A 12,147-nucleotide genomic window follows, 5' to 3' on the forward strand; every position below is an offset into this window, starting at 1 on the left:
TGCTAATGCCACTGTAAACATCAGGGTGCACATATCCCTTTGAATTAGGTATTTTTGTATTCTTTGGGTAAAGATATACATAGTAGTGCAATTGTTGGATCCTAGGGTAGTTCTATTTTTAACTTTTTGAGGAACCTCCATACTGTTTTCCAGAGTGGCTGCACCAGTTTTCATTTCCACCAACAGTATAAGAGGATTCTTCTTTCTCCACATCCTCACCAATACCTGTCGCTTCTTGTGTTGTTAATTTTAGCCATTCTGACTGGTGTGAGGGGATATATCATTGTAATTTTGATTTGTATTTTCCTGATGATGAGTGATGTTAAGCACCTTTTCACGTGTCTGTTAGTCATCTATATGTCTTCTTTGGAAAAATGTCTATTCAAGTCTTCTATTTTTTAACTGGATTATTTGGTTTTGGGCTGCTGAGTTTGATAAGTTCTTTACAGAATTTGGATGCTAACCCTTTATCAGATATGTCATTTGTAAATATCTTCTCCCATTCCATAGGTTACCCTTTAGCTTGTTGATTGTTTCCTTTGCTGTGCAGAAGGTTTTTATTTTGAGGAAGTCCCAATAGTTTATTTTTGCTTTTGTTTCCCAGCTGCAAGAGACATATCTAGTAAGAAGTTTCTAAGGCCAATGTCAAAGAGGTGGCTGCCTGTGTTCTCCTCTAGGATTTTGATGGTTTCCTGTTTCACATTTAGGTTTTTCATTCATTTTGAATTTATTTTTCTTGTATGGTATAAGAAAGTGGTCCAGTTTCATTCTTTTGCATTTTGCTGCCCAGTTTTCCCAACACCATTTATTGAAGAGACAGTTTTTTTCCCATTGGAAATTCTTTCCTGCTTTGTCAAAGACTAATTGACCATGTAGTTATGGGTTCATTTCTGGGTTTTCTATTCTGTTCCACTGATACATGTGTCTGTTTTTGTGTCAGTACCATACTATCTTGATGACCAAGCTTCGTAATATAACTTGAAGTCTGCAATTGTAGTGCCTCCAGCTTTGCTTTTCTTTCAAGATTGCTTTGGCTATTTGGGGTCTTTTGTGGTTCCATACAAATTTTGGTATTGTTTTAGCTCTGTGAAAAATGCTAGCAGTATTTTGATAGGGGTTGCATTAAATGTGTAGATTGCTTTGGGTAATATAGACATTTTAACAATATTTGTTCTTCCAATCCATGAGCATGGGATGTTTTTCCATTTCTCTGTGTCATCTTCAATTTCTACCTGATTTTCATATCAAGATAATGCTGACCTTGTAGTATGAATTTGGAAGCTTTTCTTCCTCTTCTTTTTTGAAACAGTTTGAGAAAAATAGGTACTAACTCTTTTTTTTCCATAATAATATTTTTATTATATTATGTTATTCACCATACAGTACATCCCTGGTTTTTGATGTAAAGTTTGATGATTCATTAGTTGCAATAACACCCAGTGCACCATGCAATATGTGCCCTCCTTACTACCCATCACCAGCCTATCCCATTCCCCCAAGCCCCCTGCCCTCTGAAGCCCTCAGTTTGTTTCTCAGAGTCCATATTCTCTCATGCTTCATTCCCCCTTCCAATTACCCCCCTTTCTTTATCCCTTTCTTCCCCTACCGATTTTCCTAGTTCTTATGTTACATAGATGAGAGAAACCATATGATAATTGTCTTTCTCTGCTTGACTTATTTCACTTAGCATTATCTCCTCCAGTGCTGTCCATGTTGCAGCAAATGTTGAGAAATCGTTCTTTTTGATAGCTGAGTAATATTCCATTGTATGTATGGACCACATCTTCTTAATCCAGTCATCTGTTGAAGGGCATCTCGGCTCCTTCAAAGGTTTAGCTATTGTGGACAATGCTGCTATGAACATTGGGGTGCATATGGCCCTTCTCTTCACTACGTCTGTATCTCTGGGGTAAATACCCAGTAGTGCAATGGCTGGATCATAGGGTAGCTCAATTTTTAACTTTTTAAGGGACCTCCACACTGTTTTCCAGAGTGGCTGTACCTACTTGCATTCCCACCAACAATGTAGGAGGGATCCCCTTTCTCCACATCCTCTCCAACAATTGTTGTTTCTTGCCTTGTCAATTTTTGCCATTCTAACTGGCATAAGGTGGTATCTCAGTGTGGTTTTGATTTGAATTTCCCTGATGGCAAATGATTTTTGAACATTTTTTCATGTGTCTGTTAGCCATTTGTATGTCTTCATTGGAAAAGTGTTCATATCTTCTGCCCATTTTTTGATTTGTTTATTTGTTTCTCGTGTATTGAGTTTGAGAAGTTCTTTGTAGATCTTGGATACCAGTCTTTTATCTGTAGTATCATTTGCAAATATATTCTCCCATTCCGTGGGCTGCCTCTTAGTTTTTTGACTGTTTCCTTGGCTGTGCAGAAGCTTTTTATCTTGATGAAGTCCCACAAGTTCATTTTATCTTTTGTTTCTCTTGCCTTTGGAGATGTGTCATGAAAAAGGTTGCTGTGGCCGATGTCGTAGAGGTTGCTGCCTATGCTCTCCTCTAGGATTTTGATGGATTCCTGTCTCACATCGAGGTTTTTCATCCATTTAGAGTTTATCCCTGTGTATGGTGTGAAAGAGTGGTCAAGTTTCATTCTTTTGCATGTAGCTGTCCAATTTTCCCAGCACCATTTATTGAAGAGACTGTCTTTTTCCACTGGATGTTTTTTCCTGCTTTATCAAAGATTAGTTGCCCAAAGAGCCGAGGGTCCATTTCTGGGTTCTCTATTCTGTTCCATTGGTCTATGTGTCTGTTTTTGTGCCAGTACCATGCTGTCTTTGTGATCACAGCTTTGTAGTACAGCTTGAAATCTGGCATTGTGATGCCCCCAACTTTCTTTTTCCTTTTCAGCAATTCCTTGTCAATTTGGGGCCTTTCTGGTTCCACACAAATTTAAGGGCTGTTTGTTCCAGTTCTTTGAAAAATGTCATTGGTATTTTGACTGGGGTAGCAGTGAAAGTGTAGATTGCTCTGGGTAGTATGGACATTTTAACTATGTTAATTCTTCTGATCCACGAGCATGGAATATTTTTCCATCTTTTGTGTCTTCTTCAACGTCTTTCAAGAGTGATTTGTAGTTTCTAGAATATAGATCCTTTACGTATCTGGTTAAGTTAATTCCAAGATAATGTATGGTTTTTGGTGCTATTGTAAATGGGATGGATTCCCTAATTTCTCTTTCTTCAGTCTCGTTGTTCATGTATAGAAATGCAACTGATTTCTGAGCATTGATTTTGTATCCCACCACATTACTGAATTGCTCTATAACTTCTAGTAGTTTGGGAGTGGATTCTTTTGGATTTTCCATATAGAGTATCATGTCATCTGCGAAGAGATGGATTTGCTGATTTGGATACCTTTTATCCCTTTTTGTTGTCTGATTGCTGTTGCAAGGACTTCTAGTACTATGTTGAATAATAATGGGGGAGTGGGCATCCTCGTCGTGTTCCTGATCTTAAGGGAAAGGCTTCCAGCTTTTCCTCTTTGAGAATGATATTTGCTGTGGGCTTTTCATAGATGGTTTTTATGAGATTGAGGAATGTACCCTCTATCCCTACACACTGAAGGGTTTTAATCAGGAAAGGATGCTGTATTTTGTCAAATGCTTTTTCTGCATCTATTGAGAGGATCATATGATTTTTGGCTTTTTTCTTGTTGATAAAATCTATCACACTGATCGATTTGGGAATATTGAACCACCCTTGCATCCCAGGGATGAATCCCACTTGGTCACGATGGATAATCCTTTTAATGTACTGTTGGATTCTATTAGCAAGGATCATGTTGGGAATTTTGGCGTCCATATTCATTAGGGAAATCGGTCTGTAATTCTCCTTTTTGATGGGGTCTTTGCCTGGTTTGGGGATCAAGGTAATATTGGCCTCATTGAATGAGTTTGGTAGCTTTCCTTCTGTTTCTATTTTTTGAAATAGCTTTAGGAGAATAGGTATTCTTTCTTCTTTGAAAGTTTGGTAGAATTCCCTGGGAAATCTGTCAGGCCCTGGCATTTTGATTTTTGCAAGGTGTTTAATCACTGTTTCAATCTCTTCATAATTAATTGGTCTGTTTAAAAAATCAATTTCTTCCTGTTTCAGTCTTGGTAGTTTATAGGTTTCCAGGAAGGCCTCCATGTGTTCCAGATTACTTAATTTATTGGCATAAAGCTGTTGATAAAAGTTTCTAATAATCCTTCCTATTTCAATGTTGTTGGTTGTGACCTCTCCTTTTTCATTCATAATTTTATTAATTTGGGTCTTTTCTCTATTCTTTTGGATACGTCTTGCCAGAGGTTTGTCAATTTTATTTATTCTTTGAAAGAACCAGCTTCTAGTTCTGTTGATCTGCTCTTCTGTGCTCCTGCTTTCTGATTCATTGATCTCTGCTCTAATCTTGATCAACTGCTTTCTCGTGCGTGGATTAGGCCTGTTCCTCTGTTGCTGTTCCAGCTTCTTGAGGTGAGAGTATAAAAACTGCATTTTAGATTTTTCTATTCTTTTGAGTGAGGCTTGGATGGCTATGTATTTCCCCCTTAGGACTGCCTTTGCAATATCCCATAGGTTTTGGACCGTTGTGTTTTCATTCTCTTTGGTCTCCATAAATTGTTTAAATTGATTTTTGATTTCCTGGTTTATCGAGTCATTCCTGAGCAGGATGGTTCTTAGTCTCCAAGTGTTTGAGTTTCTTCCAAATTTTTCCTTGTGGTTGAGTTCCAATTTCAGAGCGTTGTGGTCTGAGAATACGCAGGGGATAATTTCAATCTTTTGGTATCAGTTGAGACCTGTTTTGTGACCCAGAACATAGTCTATTCTTGAGAATGTTCCATGGGCATTAGAATAGAATGAGTATTCTTTGGTTCTGGGGCGTAGTGTTCTATATATATCTATGAGGTCCAACTCATCGAGTATTGCATGCAAAGCTCTTGTTTCTATGTTGGTTTTCTGCTTAGGTGATCTATCTATTGCTGATAGTGGAGTGTTGAGGTCCCCTACTAACGTATTTTTATCTATATGTCTCTTTATTCTTGTTAAGAGTTGGCTTGTGTATCTTGCTGCTCCCCTGTTGGGGGCATATATATTTATAATTGTCATATCCACTTGTTGGATACATCCTTTAAGAATAATATAGTGCCCTTCTGTATCTCTAAGTATAGTCTTTAGTTTAAAATCCAATCTGGCTGATATGAGAATTGCTACCCCAGCTTTCTTTTGAGGTCCATTGGCATGAAAGATGGTATTCTATCCCTTTACTTTCAGTCTGGATGTATCTTTAGGTTCAAAATGAGTCTCTTGTAGACAGCAAATGGATGGGTCATGTCTTTTTATCCAATCTGCAACCCTGTGGCATTTATGGGAGCATTTAGGCCATTTACATTGAGACTGATTATTGAGAGATAAAATTTTAACAATGCCATGTTGCCAGTAAAGTCTTTGTTTCTATAGATTGTGACTTTCTGTTCTGTATCACTCTTGGGGCCTTTTTACTTTTATAGAACCCCCTCAATATCTCCTGTAGGGCTGGTTTCGTGGTTATGAAATTGGTCAGTGACTGGCGATTCTGGAAGGTCTTTATTTCTCCATCAATTCTGAATGACAGCCTTGCTGGATAAAGGATCCTTGGCTGCATGTTTTTCTCTGAAAGAGCTTTAAAAATGCCCCCCCCCAACACTTTCTTTCATTCCAGGTCTGTGTAGACAGGACTGACGTAATTCTGATACCTTTGCCTTGGTACGTGAGAAATTTCTTTGCCCTGGCTGCTTTCAATACTATATCCTTGGATATAATATTTGCGAAATGCACTATGACGTGACGTGGTGTAAGTTTTTCGTGGTTGAGCTTGGGAGGGGTCCTCTCTGCCTCTTGGACATGAATGCTTGTTTCCTTTGCTAGGTTAGGAAAGTTTTCAGCTACAATTTGTTCAGCCATCTCTTCTAGACCTCTGTTTTCTCCACCCCTTCAGGGATGCCAGTGATTCTGACAATGGAACGTTTCATTGAGTCAGTATTCTCCCATAACCTACATTCTTGAGATTGGATTTTTTTTGAGCCAAGTTTCTATTTTAGCTTTCTCTTCTCCTAACCCATCCTCCAATTCACTGATTCATTCCTCTGCCTCACTCACCCTGGCCATCAGAGCATCTAGTTTTGACTGCATTTGATTCATAGAATTTTTAATTTCTGCCAGATTCGCTCTCATTTCCGCCCCTAGAGATTCTATATTCTCACTAATATTTTCATTAATATTTTTTTCAAGTCTGCACATCATCTTGACCATTGTTACTCTGAACTCCATTTCTGACAATTTGGTTATATCCATATCCATTAGTTCTGTGGCAGAGGCCACAGACTCATTGTCTTTTCCTTGCTGGGGGCAGGGGGTGATTTCTCCTTCTCGTCATTCTGATGAGGAGAGATGGCGGGGTTGTTCAGAGCCCAAATTATTGACCAGGACCCAGGCAGTGTGCACTTGCTTTATAGGGACCTTACACATGTGGGCTTCTTGATTTTTCAGCCTGCCTTCTGGGGGAGGGGCCTGCCATGCCGATACTCAGGCAACCCTGTTTGGGTAGAGTCTCCTTGTCCCCTGCGAGGGGGGATGGGGATGGGCACACTGCGAGCCGGTTTTTCCAGGCTTTTGTTCTCTGGTGGCTTTCCCTGGTGGTTTGCTGTGATTCCTCTGAGAGTCAGAGCAGCAGTAGCCAAATCCCAGCCTCTGTCTCAGAACAGAGGGATTGCGGACCATTTTCCACTGGGCCCCTCTGGCCACTTTAACTCTGTTTCTGTTGGTGCTGCTAAACCCTGCAGCGTCCCGGGATGTGCGCCCCACACCCGGCGTCCCAGCCCTCACTTCCAGGGCCAGCGCGTCTCTGTCCTTTGTGTTTCTAACACCGCCAGCCAACCGCCAGCACGCCCTGTGCGTGCTCCGCTCCAGAGCTCCGTTTCAGTGTGGTTCGCGTGCACTCCGGAGCTCCGGGGCTCAGACTGGTGGCGCGCGCTCCCGGCTCACGGTCTCAGTCTGCTGTTTTGCGGGTGCCGTCCGCGAGCCCCGCCCGCTCTCCCCCGTGCAGGTGGCTACCGCTTCCCGGCGCCCGAACGCGGCGGCTCCCTCCCCCTTCCGTTTATCTTCCAATATCTGTGCGGGTTTCACGGCTCCCCGCTTTATACCTCAATACTCAGCGCTGGAGATGTTCATTTGTGGAGATCGAGATGTATCTTCCTGCGTCTCAGGCTGATTCCGTGGATGATCAGGCTGGTCTGGTACCTATCCAACTCGACTCGGGACCGGCTGAAAAAGGCGACCCCTACTCCTCCGCCATCTTAAGTCCTCCTCAGGTACTAACTCTTTTAAATATTTGGTACAATTCACCTGTGAAGCTGTCTGGTCCTGTACTTTTGTTTGTTGGGAGTTTTTTTGATTATTGATTCAATTTCGTTGCTAGTAATTGGTCTATTCAAAATTTCTATTTCTTCCTGATTCAGTTTTGAAAGGTTATATGTTTCTAGGAATTAATCCATTTTTTTCTAGATTGTGCAAGTTGTTGCCTTTTAATTTTTCATAATATTCTCTTATAATCTTTTATATTTCTATGAGGTCAGTTGTTATTTCTCCTCTTTTTTTTTTAAGAGATTTTATTTATTTAAATTTGTGATAGAGATAGAGTGAGAGAGAGAACACAAGTACAAACAGATGTGAGGGGCAGAGGAGAGGGAGAAGCAGGCTCTCTGCTGAGCAGGGAGCCTGATGCAGGGCTTGCTTGATTCCAGGACCCTAAAACCATGACCTGAGCAGAAGGCAGGCACTTAACTTACTGAGCCACCCAGGGACCCCCCCCTTTCTTTTCTGACTTTATTTTTGTGTGTGTGTCCTCTCTCTGTCTCTGTCTCTGTCTTTGTTTAGTCTGGCTGAGGTTTATCAATTTTGTTGATCTTTTCCAAGAACCAGCTCCTGGTTTTATTGATATGGTCTATTGCCTTTTTTTGTTTTTTATTTAATTTATTTCTGCTCTATTCTCTATTATTTTCTTCCATCTACTGGCTTTGGGCTTTGTTTGCTTTTCTTTTTCTAGCTTCTTTAAGTATCAGGTTAGGTTGTTTATTTGAGATTTTTCTTGCTTCTTGGGGTAAGGCTGTATTGCTATAAACTTCCCTCTTAAAACAGCTTTTGTTGCATCTGAAAGATTTTGGGCCATTGTGTTTTCTTTTAATTTTTGTCCATGTATTTTTTGATTTCCTGTTTGATTTCTTTGTTGACCCATTCATTATTTAGTAGTATGTTATTTAACCTCCATGTACTTGTGTTGTTTTCAGGTTTTTTCCTTGTGATTGATTTCTAGTTTTATACCATTGTGGTTGGAAAAGATGCATGATATAATTTCAATCTTTTTTGAATTTATTGAGATTTGTTTTGTGGCCTAACATGTGATCTACATGAACGCTTGAAAAGAATGTGTTTTCTGTTATTTTTGGATGAAATGTTTTGAATATATTTGTTAGATCCATCTGGTCCAAAGTGTCATTCATTTTTTCCTTGTTGATTTTCTGTCTAGAAGATCTATCCATGATGTAAGTGGAGAGTTAAAATCCCCTACTATTATTGTATTATTATCAATTTCTTTCTTTATGTCTGATAACAGTTGTTTTTTTGAATTCGAGTGCCCCCGTGTTGGGTGCACAAATATTTACAGTTATTATAACTTCTTGTTAATTGGTCCCTTTATGATTATAAAATATCCTTGTTTGTCTCTTTTTATAGTCCTTGTTTTAAAGTCTATTTTGTTTGATGTAAGTATTGCTATCACAGCTATCTTTTCACTTCTATTTGCATGATAAATCCCTTCACTTTCAACTTGCATGTGTCTTTAGAACAGACATGGGTTTATTGTAAGCAGCATATAGGTGGGTCTTGCTTTTTATCCATTCATTCACCCTATGTCTTTTGATTATAGCATTTAGTACATTTATATTCAAAGTGATTATTGATAGGTATGTACTTATTGCCATGTTGTTACTTGTTTTATGGTTGTTTTTGTATTTCTTCTCTGTTCCTTTCTTTTCTTGTTCTCTTCCCTTGTGGTTTGATGACTTTCTTTAGTGATATGCTTGGATTCCTTTCTCCTTAATTTTTGCATATCTGTTACATGGTTTTGCTTTGTAGTTGCCATTAGATTTATATGTAACATCTCATGCATATAGCTGTCTATATTAAGTTGCTGGTTGCTTAAGTTTGAATCCATTCTAAAAAACACTAACCTTTTACTCCTTTTTGTATAAATGATGTCATACTTTCCATCCTTTTATTTTGGGAATTCCCAACTGATTTTTATAGATGTAGTCAATTTTTACTGCTTTTGTGCTTTAACCTCTGTACTGGTTTTGTAAGTGATTCATATACAACTTTTATTATGTTCGTATGTATCTGTGCATTTTTTTTTCCGTTCCTAATTACCTTACTCCTTATTGTAGCCTTTTCTTTTCACTCAAAGAATTCTTGTAAGCTGGTTTAGTTGTGATGAAATCTTTTAACTTTTGTTTGACTGGAAAACTCTCTCTCTCCTTCTGTCTGAATAATAGCCTTGCTGGTTAGAATATTCTTGGTTGCAAGTTCTCCTTCTGGGATCCCTATAAAGCAAATGTTACTATGCTTGATGATGTCACAGAGTTCTCTTAACTTATTTTCATTTTTTATTCTTTTTCTTCCTTTTTTTCTCCCGCTCATCTTGGTTGCTTTCAATTACTGTGTCTTCCAGCCCATGGATTTGTTCTTCTAGTCTATTTTTAATTTCAGTTATTCAATTCTTCATCTCTGATTGGTTGTTTTAAAATTTTTCTCTCTTTGTTGAATGTCTCCTTGATATCCTCCACTCTTTTCTCAAGTCCAGCAAGTATCTTTATGACCATTACTTTGAATTCTCTATCAGGCATATTGCTTATTTGTTTCATTTAGCTGTTTTGCTGTCATATTATTGTTCTTTCATTTAGGAAATAGTCCTCTCTCTCTTCATTTTGTCTGTCTCTCTGTGTCTGTTTCTATGTGTTAGGAAAGTCAACTATCTCTCCTGCTCTTGAAAGTGGTGACCTTAGGAGGAAGAGGTCCTGTGGTGTCCTGTAGTATAATGTCTCCTATTCACCAGAACCAGGCACTCCAGGGGTATCTCCTATGTGTATTGTGTGTGCTCTACTGTTGTGGTTGAGTTGCATTTGCCTTCAGTCCAGTGAGCTACAATGGCCCTCTTTGCCTGTTGTGGACAGGGTTTAGTCTCTGTATTGTTAACGGGTCAGTCTGGGGCCACCTTGGGCTTATAGTTGGGTCCGATGTCCTCAGCCCATTTGCCAGGACTGTGGTGACTCTCTTTGTGCTGTCCCCTGAGTGGCTTTCATTGGTAGGTATGGCCTGCAGTCAGATCAGGTGTCTGCCTCCAGTCTGTCTGTTGGAGTTGCAGTGACCCCAATCTGCAGGGTTCTCTACTTGTGTTGCCCCTTTTGAGGTTTTTCTTGATGGGTAGGGCTGTCAGTCAGATCAGATGTCTACCCCCAGCCCACGGCTCAGGTTGCAGTAGAACTGGTATGTATGGTTATCTTTGCTGCTCCCCAGGGCAAAAGTCACTTTGGAGTGGTGCCAGCCACTTTTGGGGTGCTTGTAGAATGTGACAGATCAGGAGATGATTTGGAGGCAGTCCTGGTGAGTGGGGAGGGTTGGATGGGGCAGTCCACAGGAAAATGTGTTGGTGGGGTGTGCAGTAGACACTTTTCAAACTGCTGCTTCTATCCTGTATCTCCAAGAGGTTGTTTGTTATGCTGGCCCTTTAAGGGTAGGGACTCAGTTTCCTACACCTTCTGGCTGTCTGAGAGAGCTAAGGCTGCTGATTTTTAAAGTTCCAGGTATTATGCCCCACTGATTGTAAAAGCTCACAATGTTATGACCCTCCAGTTTTCCAAACCAAATGTTATGGGGACACATATTCCCAGGTGTCTTGTGCCTGGAGTACTTTGTGTGGGGTCAGTTCTTCTCCCTTGTTCATGCTTATGGTGTCCCTCCCATTTATGGTTAGTCTCATAGGTTAGTTAAGTTCCCAATCAGGACTCTGTCCTTCCTACCATTTTTGATGTGGCCTCCTCTTAATGATTAACTATGTAGAGTCAGTTCTGCCAGTCTTTAGTTCATTTTCTGGGTTTGTTGCACTGATGTGGCTGTTATCTGGTTATAGCCACAGGACAAAGTGAGCTTAGGATCCTCCTACTCCATCATCTTTCCCTGTCAGATCCTCACCATATTTCTTTTTATCTTTTTAAATGTGGCTACTAGAAAACTTAGGATTATATTGGGTGCTTATATTTTTGGCCCACATTATATTTCTATCAGATAGGGCTAGTCTGGGTTGTTTGTTAAAATAGCATATTTTCGTATTCCATTCTCAGAGATTCTGATTCATGTCTAAGGTTAGCATTGGGGAGGAAAAATTCTCTCCCTTTCAAGATCCCTCTAGCTGAACTAAGAATCAAATTGACATGAGACAGATCAACAGGAGATAATCAAATTTCATAGCATACATATGGGGAATCCACACAGACATGGATATTCCTAAGATAGTCAGGCAACATGAGGTTTATATGAACCAAGGATAGGAGTAGGGGGTCTGAAGGCACAAAGGGGTAAAAAATCATTAACAGGAAGTTGAGGGGAGATGTTTGGAAAACAAAGGTTGCCCTATGATGTTGGTAGATATCTTAGGTAAAGAGGAATCTCTGTTAATAGATCTCTTCCTGGAACAAGCAGGCAGTTGAGGAGGAGGCAAAGAGCTTTTCCTGAATCTGCTGGGGTTTGATTATTTTTAACTCAAAATACTATTCATGCCAAAGTGGCCCATTTTGGGATGGATTATCCCTACATTAGTAACCAGGAATCTGCATTTTAAAACAAGCATCCTAGATATAACCTAAGGACCAAACCTTGAAAAAATAAAACTTGAGTACAGGGTAGTCAGTGAGACACACAATTTGGTAATAAGTAAAGAGATTGTCCTAGTTCATTTGGGCTACTGTTTAACAAAATACCAGACTGATTAGTTTATAAACAGCAGAAACTTTTTTCTCACAGTCCTGGAGAATTTGAGATCAGGGTACCAGCCTGCTCAGGTGAGG

General features: G+C 39.8%; 1 long non-coding RNA gene across 2 annotated transcripts in view; it reads left to right on the forward strand.

The window, feature by feature from the left end:
- The first annotated feature begins 12,107 nt into the window (after positions 1-12,107).
- Positions 12,108-12,147, forward strand: part of LOC123801282 (uncharacterized) — a 925,199-nt gene continuing 925,159 nt past the window's right edge. The window contains exon 1 of one of the 2 annotated variants that reach the window (XR_015727939.1): positions 12,108-12,141. This is a non-coding gene — a long non-coding RNA (uncharacterized LOC123801282). The remainder of the gene's footprint in view (positions 12,142-12,147) is intronic. The other variant, XR_015727938.1, reaches the window with a different exon arrangement.

Source organism: Ursus americanus, chromosome 20, assembly GCF_024610735.1.
Source record: "Ursus americanus isolate L20-20 chromosome 20, mUrsAme1.1.p, whole genome shotgun sequence".
Taxonomy (NCBI): domain Eukaryota; kingdom Metazoa; phylum Chordata; class Mammalia; order Carnivora; family Ursidae; genus Ursus; species Ursus americanus.